The sequence below is a fragment of the Ambystoma mexicanum genome, chromosome 9, assembly GCF_040938575.1.
Source record: "Ambystoma mexicanum isolate Mex_15411 chromosome 9, UKY_AmexF1_1, whole genome shotgun sequence".
NCBI lineage: Eukaryota > Metazoa > Chordata > Amphibia > Caudata > Ambystomatidae > Ambystoma > Ambystoma mexicanum.
Window position 1 is genome coordinate 186,347,280 of NC_090931.1, and position 15,446 is coordinate 186,362,725.

A 15,446-nucleotide genomic window follows, 5' to 3' on the forward strand; every position below is an offset into this window, starting at 1 on the left:
ATTATTTAGATAATAGTTGTTCATTCCAGACAAAAAATTATCGACTATTAGTGCCCATGCATATGAATTTTCTTTAACAGGCTTCTTGGTAAATAGTTTCGACTCGATAGGTTCATCCAAATCCTGATGAAGACATAGATAACCAAACAACACTTCTAAAAACAAACAAAAATACATTTTTACAATTAAAATGTTAAAAATACCTTAATGCCTTCATTCACTCAGTTACTCTCTTTAAACAACAAAAGTCCAAACTCGGGGAGAGGACTATATAGTCTATCTCTATACCCAATAAAAAATTTGGCTAAATGAAGGGAACTGACTCCAGTTAATTTTTCACAAAACTGCCTGAGTGCGGCATACATCACAGGGGCCTCATATATGATCTAGCCCCCCCTCCCCCGTCTCCCTCAAGAATGAGTTTAAGACAGTGTAATCAAATCCAAAAAGAAAAGAAAAATCATTTCCCAATTGTGAAACACTATCAATTAGTGCCACTGTACTTTCCCTTAATCCCCCACCTTGTCTCCTCCACGTCTCCATTTGAATTTTTGATAAAAATCATACCTGAAATCATACTTGGCTTGCATGAAGTCATAATGTGCATACCTTAGACTCTGTTAGACGTCTTTTGTTCTCGGTAATGAATTGGCTATACCAGACATTATTGCTTCTTAGATTTTTTGAAAACGTATAATTGTTTTTCAAAATATAGTTATTTATTATCTTCTTGTTTTATTTAAAAGCAGGACGGCGCCTAAGCGGCTCCAGTCACGTCTAATTCATTTGTTGATGCAAATAACGCGTGCGGCGAAACTAATCCTGTTTTCGCCTTTTAGGATAGCTCTAGGTCACACAAACGTTCTTGGTCCGTTGTTTGTGTCTATTAGATGGACTTCAGACACAAAAGAGGGACCAGCGTATGACGTTTGGTCTCCTCTGCTGGTCGGAAGTCATTGTGGGCAACGATCTTTTTGCTAAACAGTGCGAGGTAAGCAGAATGGCTGGCCAGTAGCATGAGTGTCCCTCCCCTAACATTACGACACGCAGCATTGAGCCGCCTTTTAATACTAGCTTTATACGATCTATTTGACTTTTCAGAAGTGTTTCTACACACAGAATAGGAACCGCTATACGGAGGGAATTGGACGCCTCGTTTGCATCATGTTTACTTTGCGCGTTCAGAAGACTTTCTAAGTGGGAGTCACAAGACCGTAGCCAATCACATTGGGTGAGAGAATTTGGCGGTTTCACCATATGCAGAGTTTATCTAGAGGGAGGGGGCTTAATGTTTGACTCATGGCTTTATCTCTGTTAGAGACAGAATGTGTTGGTTTCTAATGAAACGAAGCGAAGGTGAACAAGCCATTCGGCTATAAGGTAATTGTTGTGGCCATTACATACCTCAGCTGGCCTGCTTTAGAGTTAGAACACTATATAGATTGAGATGGAATTGTTTTTTTCGTCTTTTGTCTTTTAGGGACTGCTTATTTTTTAGTAACCCTAAGGCACGTTTGTAATTACGTAAATCTGAACTTGAACCAGTATCTCTGGCACAAACGAGAGGCTGCTTAAGCAAAAACCATTTGACCATTGGCAGTTTGGTTTTCAGGTATGATTTTTATCAAAAATTCAAATGGAGACGTGGAGGAGACAAGGTGGGGGATTAAGGGAAAGTACAGTGGCACTAATTGATAGTGTTTTACAATTGGGAAATGATTTTTCTTTTTGGATTACACTGTCTTAAACTCATTCTTGAGGGAGACGGGGGGCTAGATCATATGAGGCCCCTGTGATGTATGCCGCACTCAGGCAGTTTTGTGAAAAAATTAACTGGAGTCAGTTCCCTTCATTTAGCCAAATTTTTTATTGGGTATAGAGTAGACTATATAGTCCTCTCCTCGAGTTTGGACTTTTGTTGTTTAAAGAGAGTAACTGAGTGAATGAAGGCATTAAGGTATTTTTAACAACATTTTAATTGTAAAAATGTGTTTGTTTTTTAGAAGTGTTGTTAGGTTCATCCAAATCCTGATGAAGACATAGATAACCAATCAAGTCGAAACTATTTACCAAGAAGCCTGTTTGATAAAGAAAATTCATATGCATGGGCACTAATAGTCGATAATTTTTTGTCTGGAGTGAACAACCATCATCAAAATAATGGAATTGTATTTGCACTTTCTTAAGTTTCTACAAAAAAACTTAAATTGAATGTTTTGATAATTTTTTGTCTGGAATGAACAACTATTATCTAAATAATGGAATTGTTGTTGCACTTTCCTATATTTCTACAAAAAAAACTAAAATTAATTGTTTTAGGAGTTGTATTAGTTGAATGAATGTATGAATGCTTGCTATATAGGATGTTTTTTTTATAAAAATGAATTAAAGACGTTCATGATGATTTTTTACCATAATTTAAATAAAACAAAATGATGATTTGATCTATTACCTTTGCCTTGTCCATCAGTTGCTCTCCTTATCTTGGCACCATTACTTGTTCTTATATATTGCTTTACCTCAAGGTGTCAGATATTCTGTGAGGTTCCCACCATTTTTGTTGATCTATACACCAACATTAATAGCCTATGATAATGCTCATCTATGTTGCTCCATCACATCATCGCCTAACTTAGAACCACAGTGCTAACTTACCTTATCTTGTGCTCTTCCCAAGTGTCACCGCCAAACACTCAGGACTCAGTACTTCTGACCTGCAGCCATCAGCACTACACGTTTCTCATCTGCCTCTCTGTCCATCCCACTAACACCACCACTCTCCCTTTTCATACAAAGATAAGCACAGAAAGGCAAACAAAACAGCAACCGCGAGCATATATGGCCACGTTACCCAACATCTGCTTTTAACCCACAGTAATTAATTCAACTATTAGGGTCTGACCAAGGCTTTGCCAAAAAGGCATCTATCACAAACAAAGCAGCAAAAGAGAAAAATACGATCCGTACTAGTGTCAACACACTGTCAAAGAAAAGGGCACAAAACATTGATAAATGAGACAGGATTTAAGAGACTGAAAAAAACAAAGCAGAACCTAGAGACTTTGCACACCTTAAGCAGGGACCCAGTAAACTCTGGACTGCAAAACACATACCCGAAAGCACTAAAAGCATATAAATTAATCACGACAAAAACAAAAACAAAACAAAAATATTAGACTACATATAATCTAAACCAAATAAAGGCTGCAACAGATTCTTTTTTTTTCAATTATTATCTGGCTAATAAAAACATCAACCTTTCCAAAACTCTGAAAATAAAACATACGAAATACAAAACACTTCATATCAATATACATCCACTAATATAGAATACATACATTTCAAATGAGCCAAAAATCTCATTACCGCTATAATCAATTAAACACAATTTACCACTTAAAATCCACTGCCACAAATTATCTACATCAATAAAACCAGGCATGTGGACAAACTTTATTTTGTCTTTTTTTTTAACTTGGTTTTATTTGCATTTATAAAGAGAACAAGACATTTCAATAAAACAGATAACAAGGAAAAGCCACCATCGTATCAACAGTATGGGGCCCCCAACCCATCCCTCCCCACCCTGTACCGACCCCTACCCTATCCCACCCACCCCCCTACCTCCACCCAGCCCCCCACTAACTCCAAACGTGTTCAGTGGTGCAAGTCATCTTGTCTTGGAGGCAGTATTCCTCATTATGTCTGTTTATTACCGTCGTCGGCTAGCTCCGGAGCTCTCCCCCCTCACCCCCGATTCAAGTTCCACTCACTTGCTTGTTCGACCTCTGAGGTTTCCTTCCTCCAGTCCCAATTTGAGGGACAGGGAGCTTCACTCCACTTGAACTTCATCCAGGTTATCGTTCACTACCGCTGTCAACCTCTCCATTACCATCATGGTTTGTACTTTCCCGTCCCAGACCTCTTTAGGGGGGGGGGCATTTCACCTTTCCAACTTTGGACTATGGCCAGTCTCCCTGCCCTTAACATTGCTTCCAACATCTTCGGGAGTCTGTATTCTTCCCTATCTTGTGGGCAAACTCTTTAAAGTGCATAATGCGTAAATCGGTTAGGGAGGGCATTTCATCACTAGATGATTTAGTGCCCATCTCATTTGTATCATCACAAAAAACGGCAATAAAACCATTTAGTTGGCATTAACTAAAGAATGGTTAAAATGTATCATTAGTAATAAATTCAATCTGAATCTCAAAGTTATTACTCAGAAACCTATTCAGCAGTCTTTTCAAAGAGAGCTTGAGTACCCCTCTTTGTGTGGTCATTTTTTAATTGAGAAAAAAGGGCAGACTTCTGGGTCATTTTACAGGTGTCGATCCAATCTTTACTATAAAGCAACTAATTTTACTTGGTTCGGATTCTGAATCAAGACATCAGATGGTAATTCCATCTCGATTATATTCTGACACCCCTTAGTAAAATATGAAACTACATTCTCTGATGATACATTTGACAGACGTTTCAAATCACCATAAAAAAGGAATCAACCAGGGGTTACAAAATCTTGTCAAAAGTCTACGTTTAGCAACTGCCTTTAAAGATGCGACAGCCAACTCAAAAACCAATGACAGCTGCTGGAACGCAAACACAGAGCGTCATTACAATTTAAGATCCTCCTCCACAATTCTTCGTCCGTAGGGACAAAATTCATTGATAAAATTTGAGACCGCAAAGTCCATATACTGGGGCACTGCATGCACAAACGCTTTACAGTCTCTATGTGCTCGTGACAATGGCAACAGAGCCTCTGGTCCTGTGGGATGTTATTACTTCGTCCCAGGATTTCTTGTGTTAGCACTAGGTTTAGCCTCAGTCTTACAGTGCCTTGAGGGATGCTTTTCGAAGTATGGTGCAAAAGTATTAAAATGTTTAGTTGACCAGACAAAATGATCACCAAAACATTGATATTGCAGTAAAGACTCACAAATTAGCACAGACATCTCTAGATAATTCTGTCTTGGCAAATTTGGGTGTAGTGCCCAGTTCTTCTGAGGATGCACTTATTTCTTGTAATGTTTTTAAGCAATCGGAAGCCAAGTCTACGAAATCCATGTGCACTGACTTACAGAAACCCCCCCATACATAATCAGGTGCTGCTGTCCTTATTTTTGTCTTGAAGCAGTTCATAAAAAAGGTCCTATGATGTTAGTTTGACAGCCTATTGAATGGCATGCTAATAGAATCCGCTTCTGGGTCAAAATGACCATCTCAACATTTCTGTCACTCAAATTGATCACTGGTTCCAGCAAGTAGTTGCGGTTTACTTAAATTTTTTCTTTTCCCGAAAATTGGGGCCACAGAAGGATCCATAGGTTCAGTTTCCTCTGTCCTTTTAATGTTTAAGAATTATTAGGATGGTCTACCTTGGTTTTTCTTAGATTTCATGTTTTTTCGACTTTTGCGGCTGTGCCACTCTTGCGCGATTGATTTTTCTATGTACGTGAAGATGGTTGGATAATCTGTGGATCTATACACTCAGGATCCTCCAACGGGACTTTCTCGTCCATGTGAGACAATTCCTCCCTTCCTCCGTCCATGTGAGACGTTAAGCATAGAGGCATGTCATCAACATGTGCGCCCACACACAGCTCGTCTGCCTCAATTACTGAGTAAAGAAATACATTTACTGTGGGCTGAATACGCGGGGCATTTCTCAAAGATACACAAGCAATCCTTTTCTTCAAGGCCGTCAACAAAACAGTATGCTCTTTTACTTCAGCATTAATATTCTCATACAGTCTGACGAATGAAGTTAAGATGAAATTCAATGCAGTTAAAGCATGGTGGCTCAACTCTCCCTCCGAGTTTTGTTAAAGCAATGAGGCAAAATCACTTTGATTTGTACGCAAAGTGGAGGGAGAGAAGGAAGCAACAGTTTTCTCTGTCAGTCGGCGAAAATTGGGGCGTGGGGGTTGTTTAAATAAGAATCATCAATCCCTGCTTGATTATGAGCACCCATTAAAACACCCCTTATCCCTCGCCTTGTTATTATCCAGCCCCTTCGCCGCTTTATCCTCGTCTCGATTTTCCATCTGCAGATAACCACTTACAACAACCGCGGAATAAAAAAATGTTTGCAATTATTTGTAGTTTTACTTTTTGACTGCATGATATCAGTCTAGACTTGCTTGAGCTTTCTATAGGTGAGGCTGGCAAGGGCAAAACTCTCGCAAAGTCAATGAGTGCCTTTTTTGGCATTCATAATCAGGGCATCTGGGGTACTTTGCTGAGCTGCACGCAGCACCGCAGATTTTGAATAGGTAGTGTGTCACCACAATACCAGAGCGTGCTGAAAGCACTCCTCCGGCAGCAAAGATTCGCTCCAGCAGACAAACAGTAATATATTAATTTATTTCAGAACCTCTGGGAGAAACTTAAAAAACATTTCCAATCCACAGAGTAATATTCATCCAATTGTTGAGAACGGTTAAAACTTTAAATTCAGGATTAAAAATGAATGTACCAAGTCTGAAATATTGCAGCTAACAGAAAACACTAAAGGCATTTGGGAAGAGTGGGGATTCAAGTGGTCTCCCCGGGAAGTGTATTACTTGGGCATCTGTGTGTCAAAAGACACAGCAGCCCTTCTCCAGAGTAATTCTAAAATAAATTTGGGTGGGAGGACCTTGCAGGGTTGCTTAGGACACAACCATTCTACCACTTGACAAGGGCGGATTTGGGGATTTCAGATCTAGAACTGTGCTACTATATAGCCTAAATCGTCCACATCATTCTGTGCTATGAGAGAGCTTTGCTCAACATGTAGCTATCGAGAGAGTACGAATATCAACAATGAACTCATACGGCTCCTTCATGGGCCTCCTGAATGTGGGGCATTCAAGGTGTAGTGACTGTCCTAATAAAATCATTGCAAGAAAAGCACTGTTCATTCTATGCCATTAACAAATAAACCGTTTATTTTACACCCACTGTAGAAACCAATTCTGACACTTTCACAGCATCATTTCTCCATTCCCACTCCTTGCAATTGATGTCCTATGCCCAGAATTAAACAGGGAGTCTTCAGAATGTGGAAAATACCCTGCACATACAGTGATACATTGACAAAGAAACTGTCCATACTTAAGGTACAGAGCAAAGCTGGGGAGATACGTGTGCTGCTAAAAGCGTATGCTGCATTTTTCGTATTATGTTCAAATTGCAAGGTATTTGTTGCTTTAGAATGCAACTTATTAACACTAATCAGAACTTGTAAAATTACCCACTAGACCTGCAGGGTGAGCTCCTTAATTTACATACTCAACCTAAGACAAATACACTTGCCCCACTGTGACGGGTGCCAAATCATTTACCAGTGCTTTCTGTAAAATGGTGCATGTCATCATAAGCACACTGAATATTTGGGACAATGCTGTCGCCCTAAGGCTAGCCAAGCACAACAGAACTTTTATTTGCCGTTTACTGCAAGCAAAGCTTGTTTTTAGTAAAAGGTTTTAAACATTACTATACTCACCAACGAGGTAGAGTAGCATGCAAATGTTACTTGCCCTTCATAAATTCCCCTCAACTATGCAAGTGAGCTAGTACATTTTGAGCCCAGGGATTCTTTAAAAAGAATAAACGTATGGTTTGGGGCTGGGGGTCCAGGGATAAGAGTAAGGAAAAAAATAACGGGTTTGAGAAGCCTCCATGTATGCCGGGTCGTTAAGGGAATTAAAAACAAAAAAACACAGGAGCCAGCATTCGTTAAAAGGCAGGTTGGGACAGCCGTCCACAACCGCTGAATGTCAAAACTGCCACATTAAAAAGAAAGTACCAAACATCATGCACCACTATGCACTACCGGGCCAAAGAACCATTTTCAATCAATAATCTCTAGAGACCTACATCAGCACAACGGCTATCAACATCGCCAACCAAAACGGGTGGGGGGGGGGGGGGGGGGTGTGAACCAAACACAAACACAGGAAGAAGTAGCTCTCAGGAAATTATAATAGATCACGGAGAGACCCTAAAAAGCATTCTAGGAAACACAGCTTGCACAGTCCAAACTTGAATGCTACAGAATATGTGCCATGGATATAAAACTTGCACAATACCGGAAGGTAGTACGAAACAAAGAATCGACTTGCACATTTTCACTAAATGCACTAAAACAGGACCCAGACGATACAGATGGACCAGAGTCTGTCAACAATGTAAAACGGGATAAGTGGAGAGACTTTTCGCCTTCGCAAATATTATTTATACACTTCCTAAAGGAAAAGGAAACTTCAGGACACATACAAGATAACTTGCTCTGCGTTATTGTTGGGAAAATTAAAGAAACTGCGTAGAAAGCTGCAACCTGTTGTGAAGGACGCCCTGCACTATATATCATAAATGGGAAAAGCAAGGCTGTCTCTTTAGGGACCCATGCAGATGCACAAACAGTCCCTTGGACAGGTGTGTTGCAAGCAGATACATTGGATGTCCGGGCAGGCCGTAGGATTTGCAGAGTCCTATGTGGCAAAAGATGTGGGGGGCCCCTAATTTGCATATGTAGTGACATCAAAGACAGTGGCACCTCAGAATTAGTCCTTGCTACTCGAGGGTTCATGGGAAGTTACATTAAAAGAAGTTGCCAGAAGACAAGTAACAAATATGTTTTGTGATGTCCAATATATGATTGGTCACTTTTTTTAATATGATGCAATATCACAAGCTAGGCCTCTTTTGGAGTAGCGGACAGTGGAAGTTGAACCACTTGTAGGGACTTCAATTTTGGCAGATACATCATGGTGAAACAAAATGATCTGCTTGAAAGCAAACACTGAATAAGTGGCAAAATCAGGATTTGAGACCAGTCTGCAACTCAGACATGACATCTTCCCAGCTGTATTTGGTAGAAATAATGTTGGCCGCAGGTCCTTTTGCAATTTAAGCTTGAAAGCACCACCTGCCTTCCGATTGCAGTGCAAAAGAATAAAAAATAAATAAAATGGGGCTTGTGTTTTGCTAACTGAAATTAACTGTTTTCTAGAGATTTGAATTTGATATGTTTATGGTCTATTTGTCCATATTGTCCCAACGAGCCATATGCTTTGAATTTACGAGATACAGGTGAATTATCTCCAACTATGTTTGTAGGTTGCAAGGACCTAATGCCCAGGATTAGCTTTGGGGCAGACCAAGCAAAGTGCCTCCACTTCCGGATTGCCTATGGTGTGATCAAAGCTGAGCCTTTTCAAGGGAAGGACAAGTCCTCAAATTTGACCAAATCAAGACAGCGTCAGGACCAGTGAAAACAATCTATCCAGTCCAGCAACCAGTCTTCTTCGCATGCCCCTGTACCAGACAAATCGTCATGACCTGCTCCTCGTTCCCTTCCTCAGTTCCAAGTTTGGCTTTCAACAATAAGCCACTGGTGCATACATATATCCTTAGGGAAACATGTTAAGCAAAGAGTATGATTGCAGCATTATTTTCCCCTCAGCTTGAATGAAAGACTACAAATACCAAAATGCAATTCAGCGTGGGGGAAGCAGATCCTGGGTATCCAGAATTTACCAGTGACCAGGAGCTACCACTGGGGAATGAGGAGCTAGCACATAACTTTGCAAAAATATAACTTCCATATAAGATTCAAACATAATTTTGACCATTACTAATGACCCTTATTTATAGATGTTCCTAAATGCACAGTTAAATTCACGTTGTTCAGCATCAGTTAGCCAGGTGAGCCAAAGCTCTTCTAGTCGGCTACAAGCAGGAGCTAAATAGCTCAGAGCTCTCTAGAATTGCGAACCCCAAGGAGTGATAAAAACATGACATTCGACAATGCTTTTTGGTGACAAATAAGTATACATGAAAATAAGGGATATAGTTTAAACGTTTCTGTGCGACATTTTAATTGTGTTGAAAGAAGGCATAGGCTTGAATACCTAACTGGTGCTTTGGGGGTGCCATCAGAATAAAAACGCTCCTATTGTTCTTATGACCTAAATATTAACACTTAAGCTCTCATTGAAAACAATGGCTATTTAAATAGGCCATACAAATAGCTTCATAAATTAATGATGTAATAGGAAATTGGAGTATGAAGTGCTTATTTGCAGGCCCCATTGGCGAGCTGGGGGGGTGAGATTTCTCTTCGGGCGTCAAAGAGGTTTGGGAAGGTGGTGAGCACGGACTATATCACTATAGACAGGACACTGATCATTACCGAAAGGGCAAGACATGACGCTGAAAGCAACGTACCCCTCCGGCAACACCTGTGTACATGGAAGGCTGACAGCTGGTGCCTGCGGGGCACTGTGTGCAAAGGCACAGACTGCCCCGAGGGGGCCCTGATGTCAACAAAGGAGGCTTCTGGGAAGGTGTCAGGGGAAACCGGGGACGTTGAGGGCAGCTTAACAGAGGAGAGGGTATCCTTACTCACCCACTATGCTCTTGGCAACTCCTCTTCTTTGACGTTTCTGGAGTGTCTAGCTCCCATCCGAGAAACGAGAAACGGACCTTGGCAACGCCCCGCCCCTTCGTCTTCACGTGACTTTGGACGCGTTGTTCCCTGCCATGCACGCAGCGCCTCGCGTCATCTTATCCACACCTGAAGCGGATTCAGGGAAACGTGCGCGCGCTTAGGCGCCTGTGCTTTTATAGTGGCGTTTTGTGCCAAAGAAAGGGAAGTTTCAGTGGAAGCCAGAGCATCAGGCAGGGCACCAATTTGTGGACGTGGGAGCCTGTCGAAAAGATTATTTCAACCAGGGTTGGACTGTACTATAGGGAACTCTGGAAATGTCCTGGTGGGACGCTGCACCCTGGGACTCTTTTGTGTGGCATTTTTCCAAATGTTCTCATAGGAAAATGTTTGGCTTGCTGAAAATGTGTACTATGGGGTCATATTGCAAATTATTTTCAGGGTCTATTTTGTTTCCCAGGCCACCCCTGATTTCAACATCCTATTTGCTTTGACAGGTATGGAGGGCTAAGAAAGGAACAGTGCATGGGACAATGGGGTGATATGATATTATATAGCACCTATACACAATGTGTTTAAAAGCGCTTCAAGTCAAGGGAGGTGTTGTATATTCTTGCACAGATGACAGGAGGCGTGATGACAGGCTGGATGGCTTTTATTTCACATATAACAAACTGCCATCAACATGTAAGTAGTGCAAAGTCTGAAGGCTAGGCAGGCTTGCCTAATAACTGTTTCTGGGCTGAGAGACAGAAATGTCCAATATTAATAATGGCCCCAGGCCCAAATCTCGGAGGAGCCGGCAGGACGCGTCTTGCCGCGTCCTCTGGTGCTCCCGTAATGCGCGCGAAGCGCGCGGTCCTAGCCACCAACGCGAGATCTCGCGAGAGTAGGAGACTCTCGCGATATCTCTACACACCTCCCTTTGATAAAGAAAGAGGAGGTTCATTGCATAACATAGTCAGTGTATCTCACCGGTCTTCTGTGCTCTCTTCTCGGCCGGTCACCCTTTCCAGTGCGATCTTCCTGTTGCTCCTGTTCGGATTCTGGCATGGGTGATCCCGGTTCCATCTCTGTTTCTTCCCTTTCTTTGTCGTTTCTCTCGGGCTCCCGTGGTTCCCTTCGCTCGTTGTCTATTCCTTCTTCGGTAGGTGTTCTCTCCGGGGTTCTTGCTCTTTCTTGTCTCTTCTGATATAGGGCTACTCTTTCCAGATTCCATGTGCGCCCGTCCTCTGTGCGGACATGATTGGTTCCCCTGTGGACCACTTTGGTGGGTCTGCTGAACCGAGAGCCCGTGATTTGGTCCTTTTTTGGTAGTCTTATTTTAACCCAATCTCCCCCTCCAATGTCTGACGCTTGCTGGGTTCTTCTTCTTTGGTCACTCCATGTTTTCATGCGTGCCTTGCTGTTTTCAATTCTCCACACCACTTCTGACATGTCCACGGCTTCATCTTCTCTCACTTTGGATAACCATGGTGGTATGAGCGTGGAGGCTGCACTCCTCCCTCTCAACATCCGAAACGGAGATATTTGCGTTATTCCGTTAGGCGTGAGTCTGTGGGCCGCTATGGCCTCCTTGGTAGTTTTTAGGGGGTCCATCCCCGAAGCCGTGGCTAGTTGTATAGCTCCCTTAATGAACCTGTTGGCCCTTTCAACAAGCCCATTAGCTTGGGGATGGTACAAGGCCGCCTTCCTTTGGCCTATATTGTTCTTTCTTAGGAATTGTTCCATGTCCCGCGAGATCAGTTGTACCCCATTGTCTGTTACCACTTCCTTGGGGAGGCCTTCTCTTTGAAAAATTTCTGTGAGGACTTCAATTACCGTCGCTGTGGTAATGTTCGGGACAAACTCTGCCTCGACCCACTTGGATAGGTAATCAACCAGCACTATGCCGTACCGATGTTCTGGTGCCATCGCTTCCAGAGGTCCTATAAAGTCTATGCCCACTTTTGACCACACCGCTTCTGGTATTTCTGTGGGAATTAGGGGTGCCTGTCTGAGTTTCAGTCTTTTGTCACTATTGAGGCACTCATGACAACGCTCTATCATGGTGCGAATCTCTTGGTCCATGGACGGCCACCAGTAGGCCTCCCGGACTCTGCGCCGGGTCATCGTGTTTCCCAGGTGACCAGCGTGGGCTCTGCATAGGATGGTGCTCCTCATGCCTATAGGTGGGATTATCTGGTCCGTCTTCATTATTATTCCGTCCGTTTCCGATATCTCTTCGGCCACCTTCCAATAGGGTCTCATACCTTCTGGCACCATTTTTTCCCCTGGCCACCCTTCCTTGATCCACTGACGGATTTTCGCCATGGCCGGGTCTTTCTTGTCCTCTTCCAGCCAATGTTTCTCGCTGAGTTCCATATACTCAGGTGCTTTTATGTCAGTGATCGATGCTACTATGCATTCTCCTCTTAGAAACGTGGTGGCCTTGTCTTTACCTTCTGGCAATCTAGACATGCAGTCAGCCTGCGAATTCTTCCACCCTGATATGTGCTGCACTTCAAACGTGTACTCCTGCAGTTTTGCTGCAATGCGTGCCAATCTGGGTGTGGACACTTTGGTACCTCCTGGGCTGAGCATGTGGATGAGGGGTTTGTGGTCCGTCACCAACTTGAATTTCGTGCCCCACACATATGTTCTAAAATGTTCTACCGCCCATGCGCACGCCAACATTTCCTTTTCTATGGTGGAGTAGTTTTGTTCCGCCGAGGACAAGGCCTTCGAGGCAAAGGCTACCACATGCTCCGTGTCCCCCTTCTTCTGCGTAAGAACTGCTCCTAGTCCGTATGCACTGGCATCCGTGGTGATGACTGTATCCCACTCCGGGTTAAATGGCTGTAAACACGGCGCTTCCATGATGTGCCGTTTTATACTTTCAACCGCCTTCTTCTGGGGTTCTTGCCACGAGAATACCGAACCCTTTTTGAGTATGTCACGGAGTGGTGCTGAGGTTTCAGAGAACAAGGGAATAAATTTAGCGTAATACTCTGCCAGTCCCAAAAATGATCTTACTTCATCTTTGCTGGTCGGTTCTGGTGCTTCTATGATTGCATGCATCAGATTTTGTTTTGGACTTATCCCTTTTTCTGAGATTTTGTACCCCAAGTATTCGACCTCTTTCACTTTAAATGCGCATTTGTCATGGCGTAGTCTCACCCCTGCTTCCTGCAACTTGGTCAGGACCGTTTTCAATGTGGCGTCATGCGTTTGTTCATCCCCTGCATACACAAGGATGTCGTCCTGGAAATATGCGACATTTTTGACCTTTCGTAACAAAACATCCATCATGCGTTGAAACGCTGATGCTGCCGACGATAACCCGAATGGCATCTTGGTGAACTGATAGGTGCCAAATGGTGTGATGAATGCTGTGAGGGGTTTTGACTCTTCATGCAATTGTATTTGGTGGTATGCGTTTCTCATATCCAGTTTTGAGAAAATCTTGGCTTCCTTCATCAACAAAATGAGTTCATTTATGCTCGGTAGTGGGTAGTTGTCGGTGATGACTTCTAAGTTTAAGCTGCGAAGGTCTATACACACCCTTAACTCTTGCGAGTTCGGTTTCTTTATCAGCACTACTGGGCTCAGCCATTCTGACGCTTCAACTTCTTCAATGACCCCCTCCGCTCTCATTTTGTCCAACTGATCCCTGAGAGTGTCTCTTGCGGTTGCTGGCACTGGCCGCACACGATGTTTGACCGGGACGGCATTTTTTTTTAGCATTATTCTATGGACAAAGCCCTTTATGTGACCCGGCTCCTCCGAGAAAAGTTTTGGGTAGTCACTCTTGACTATGGGCCCATCCCTCGCGCAGACAGACAGTACCTGGTCTTCTGTGCTTGGGTCCAATTTGATTTTGAGCTTGTCTTGGTCGTCCCATCCCAGTACTGCTGGGCCTTCGTGGCTGAAATAAACTCTGGTGGTGGTTTCTCTTCCTTTAAACTCCACCTTCCCTTTGATATATCCCAGTAGTTCAACTGACGCCCCTCCAAATACTGTGGGTTTGTGACGTGTGGTGAGAACTTGGACCTTTTCTTTTCCCACCATTTCCTTGTATGTCCGTAGAGGTATTATGGTGAGGTCCGATCCAGTGTCCGCCATAACTCTTGTTTCGCAACCGTCAATTTTGATTGTGCAATGGGGCTTTTCTCTTCTCGCCCTTGTGCTGTTTACCATGATGACTGTGGGTCTCCCCTCATCTTCTGAGGACGATTCTTGCTCCCTGTTGTGATCGGTGTTTACACTGGTAACTTTCTTGTTTCTCCACCGACGCACCAACGAAAAATGGCCAATGCGTTTGCAGATTGAGCACTCCTTATCTCTAGCTGGGCACTCCCTATCGAATGCCAGGTGTTTCGTGCTGGTGCACCTGTGGCATTTCAGAGGTTCTTTCCTACCTCCTCTCCCCTCTCTTGTGTCCGGTGTATGTCTTTCTTTCTTTGAGTGAAATGTGACTGCTTGGATTTCAGCAGAACTCTGGGTTCCCGTGAGTTCTTTTCGTCTTCCCGCGGTTTCTTCAACCGCCCTGGCAATTTCGATCGCCTTCTCCAGTTGTAATTCTTTCTCCATGATGAATTTATCTTGAACTTTTCTGCTGTTGGTGTGGACTGTCAACATGTCGCAGATGAGGCTCTCAGCATTGTTGCCGAAACTGCACAGCGCTGCCAGTTCTCGCAGCTTGGTGACGTAATCGTCGACCGGTTCGGATATTTCTTGTCTGCGAGTGTAAAAGCGTATTCTATGCAACACCGTGTTCTCTTTACTGGCAAATCTCTTCACTATTCTCCTAACCGCCTCCTTAAAGACGTCATCGTTGTCGCCTGCCACCGGGATCGGGGTAAGACTCTCAAACACCCGCTGTCCTTCCACTCCCAGGGCATTAAGTAACATAGCCCTACGCCGTGCCGCTGAAAATCCTGCCCCTCCTAGTGCCTCTACATACGTCGTGAACAGGGGTTGCCATTGCGGCCACGGGATGGCAGGTTTACCTGGAGTTTGCAGGAAG

General features: G+C 43.3%; 1 protein-coding gene across 4 annotated transcripts in view; it reads right to left on the reverse strand.

The window, feature by feature from the left end:
- The window catches only part of UBE4A (ubiquitination factor E4A), a 915,337-nt gene extending 904,803 nt beyond the window's left edge, over positions 1-10,534 (reverse strand). For 2 of the 4 annotated variants that reach the window (XM_069614443.1, XM_069614440.1), the window contains exon 1: positions 10,400-10,534. The gene's annotated coding sequence lies outside the window, so the exon portion shown is untranslated. The remainder of the gene's footprint in view (positions 1-10,399) is intronic. The other 2 variants (XM_069614441.1, XM_069614442.1) reach the window with 2 other exon arrangements.
- Between the last annotated feature and the right edge of the window lie 4,912 nt (positions 10,535-15,446).